Source organism: Galeopterus variegatus, unplaced genomic scaffold, assembly GCF_000696425.1.
Source record: "Galeopterus variegatus unplaced genomic scaffold, G_variegatus-3.0.2 Scaffold2434, whole genome shotgun sequence".
Taxonomy (NCBI): Eukaryota; Metazoa; Chordata; class Mammalia; order Dermoptera; family Cynocephalidae; genus Galeopterus; species Galeopterus variegatus.
The window spans coordinates 154,669-157,210 of NW_007728545.1; the positions used below are offsets into that span (position 1 = coordinate 154,669).

A 2,542-nucleotide genomic window follows, 5' to 3' on the forward strand; every position below is an offset into this window, starting at 1 on the left:
GTCCCTTTCCCCCTCTTCGCAAACATTTCTAACCAACTCTCTCCGCTTAGCTAAAGACTATTCTTTGCCTACAATTTCTCCTAGTCACTTTCTAAACTGCAGGCAGCCAACTAATTAGAAATCAGTCATGCGTTTATGCACTTATACCAGTGGTGTGCTTTCTATTCAGCAGTTGAGTTCAAGTACGATCTCTTCTAAAACAGAGGGTGTTGATAACACCAAGGTCAAGGTTGTATCTCCATACTGGCCAGCTGTCTAAATAAATAAATAGAACAAAATAAAATAAAATAAAATAGGAGAAATAAAATATTTGGCCTGTGACAACGATCAAAGAGCTGTTGAAGAAATCAAAGGGCAGGGGTGGAAACAAACAATCCATTGTTTTGGCTTAACCTACTCTTTTACCCCTCCCACTTTCCACCTCTTCCAAGAAAGGATTATAGCAGCAATGTCTGAGTGGTCTTGGCAGTGAAAACAAGCTAAATTTTTTTCTGCAGCATATTTGTCTCTCAAGCTACGATTTAGATATTTAAAGTTTAATTTGCTTAGAAATACCGAAAGCGCAAAAAACCAAGTATTCGTATGTCTGTTTATCAAGATTCAGCCTTGAAAAAATCGTGTGAAGTTAATTCTTACAAATAAGGAGATGGAGATGCCAGGGATCGAACCTGGGACCTCATACATGCAAAGCATACGCTCTACCGCTGAGCTACATCCCCGACAACACAGTATTTGTTTGGCACGAAAATTCTTTATGTACATTTAATCGCTTTTTCCCTAAAATGTTTCCTATACATAGTTTCTTGTGCAAGAATTGTGTGACTTTTACAGGTCTTAAATGTTAGAAAGAAGGTTTATATAAATCAACGTCACTAAAGCCTTTAGATTCATCTGAAACTGACCAAGCCTAACTCAGAACAAGCAGTTTGCAAAACTGGCTTTTATTGGAGCAGGAACATGAATATGTCATTCAGATCAAGAGACATTTGCAGAGGCCAGTATCAGAAAAAGTAAAACCACAGACGATTATAACAAACCACTGGGAAATTTGCTGATGTATAATATAATGTCTAACTGTAAATAGGAGCCAATCCAGCTGGGAAAAGGACTGGGATAGATTTACCTTGGGAGGTGTACCCAGTCTGGGGTTCTGGGCTTGGAATTATCTTCAGTCAATGGATGTCTAACCCTCAGTCTGGTCTAAGAAGGAAAATCTGGCTTGGTAGATTGGGTGAGTAATCCTGTATCTTGTGGAATAAAAAGTGTAAAAGAGATGCTAAAGATTCAAATATAAATCCAGATTAAAAGAATTTAGAAACAGGTTTTAGAGTAAGGCAGTGGATCTCAAAATGTGGTCTTCAGACCAGCAGCACCAGCGTCACCTAGGATGAATATAATATTACTGGATGATTTCCTAACAATAACACAGTACTAAGGTGTGTCCAGCATTTAAAAATAAAATAATTTGATATAATAGGCCTGAATTTTTATTGCTGTATATGAAATTAAATATTTAAGTGTGACGAAAATCTGAGCTTTTTAATTTCGATTTTTAAAATATATTGTGAAAATAGTATGGGAATATTTTTAAACTTTAATTTTTAAAAAATGAATGAATTGTACATTAGACAAAGTACAAACAGCAGCAGTTATTTCTCTTGATACTTGAAAATCCTTGAACACGAAAGAATCTATTCACTAGCCATATCAAGAGAAGGCCAGAGGAAATAAAGACGAGAAAAAATACTTTGGACTTCCAGTTTTGAGTTCTGCATGAAAGGAGCTTGGCAGTCATCACACTGTTATAACAACAAGTAAAGAGCTGAACAAATTGAAAAATCAACAACTCTTCCTAGATTCACAAGAGAAGAGAGGCCAGGGGGCAAACCACTGCACCTAGAACTGGAGTCAGGCAGACACAGAGAATCACAACATACTGGAGTAGAAATCTTCATGGGAATCATTGCATAGGTAGGAATACCTGAACTGTAATTGATGAATTGCTGGAGGCTAGGTGTGAACAAATTTGAGAGTTAAAAACTCCAGGAGGATCCAGTCCTAGCAGGGGACCCCCATGATTTTGTAAGCTTTACCTCCAGCAGCTTGACCAGGTTCTCACAGTAAATATCAGAGAAAAATCCCTCTGTGCTTTCACAGGGGGAGGGGAAAAGCATCCATTCTGAAAAGCCTCCGGTGCACTCTGTTCTTTTTAATAAGGTTTGCCCTTATTAAGAAACTAGTTAATGAGAGCCTAACCTGCTGGGTTTTTATCAAATTCTAACTAACCTGGGGAAAGGGAAATATCAACTCTAGCCAGCTCTAGCCTTCTACGTGGTAGAAGGAAATACCCAGCTTCAGCCCATTCTAGCCATCCTGTCCACATTGTCATAATGCGACAATGTAGTTTGATTAATGACAGCAAACATACCACTCTGTTTTGGGATGTGGATAATAGGGGAGGCTATGCATGTGTGGGGAAAGGGGGTATATGGGATTTCTCTGTACTGTCCTCTCAATTTTGCTGTGAACCTAAAATTGCTCT

At 38.2% G+C, this 2,542-nt stretch overlaps 1 non-coding gene across 1 annotated transcript; it reads right to left on the reverse strand.

Annotated features, from left to right (window-relative positions):
• Window positions 1-647: 647 nt before the first annotated feature.
• Window positions 648-719, reverse strand: TRNAA-UGC. The gene has a single exon. It is a non-coding gene; the product is annotated as a tRNA-Ala (tRNA).
• Window positions 720-2,542: the final 1,823 nt, after the last annotated feature.